Raw genomic sequence first — 865 nt, forward strand, 5'->3', positions numbered from 1 at the left:
TAAATATAAAGAAATTAACATAACTTGACAAATAAAGTTCTAACATAAACTACCTACAAATAAACATTAAATTTCAAACGTTGTCCTGTTGGCCCCATCAAACCAGGACCTCCAGTGTGCACTGGGGCGGTTTGCAGCCGAGTGTGAAGCGGCTGGGCTGAGAATCAGCACCTCCAAATCCGAGGCCATGGTTCTCAGTCGGAAAAGGGTGGCTTGTTCCCTTCAGGTTGGTGGAGAGTTCCTGCCTCAAGTGGAGGAGTTCAAGTATCTTGGGTTCTTGTTCACGAGTGAGGGAAGGATGTAACGGGATCGGTGCAGCTTCTGCAGTAATGCGGTCGATGTACCGGTCCGTCGTGGTGAAGAAGGAGCTGAGCTGTAAGGCGAAGCTCTCGATTTACTGGTCAATCTACATTCCGACTCTCACCTATGGTCATGAACTTTGGGTCATGACCGAAAGGGCAAGATCCCGTATACAGGCGGCCGAAATGAGCTTTCTCCGCAGGGCCCACCCTTAGAGATAAGGTGATGAGCTCGGTCGGGCATCTGTTTCGGATGCCTCCTGGGCACCTTCCTAGGGAGGTGTTTCGGGCATGTCCCACCGGGAGGAGGCCCCGGGGAAGACCCAGGACATGCTGGAGGGACTATGTCTCTCGGCTGGCCTGGGAACGCCGCGGCATTCCCCCGGAGGAGCTGGAGGAAGTGTCTGGAGAGAGGGAAGTCTGGGCATCTTTGCTTAGACTGCTGCCCCTGTGACCCGGTCCCGGATAAGGGTAGGAAAATGGATGGATGGATGGAAAATAATCACTGTGCAATGGGAACATTTTTGTCAGTGGTAATAATGTTGTTACTTTGATATGAAATTGCT

Source organism: Monopterus albus, unplaced genomic scaffold (genome assembly GCF_001952655.1).
Source record: "Monopterus albus unplaced genomic scaffold, M_albus_1.0 scaffold7.1, whole genome shotgun sequence".
Taxonomy (NCBI): Eukaryota; Metazoa; Chordata; class Actinopteri; order Synbranchiformes; family Synbranchidae; genus Monopterus; species Monopterus albus.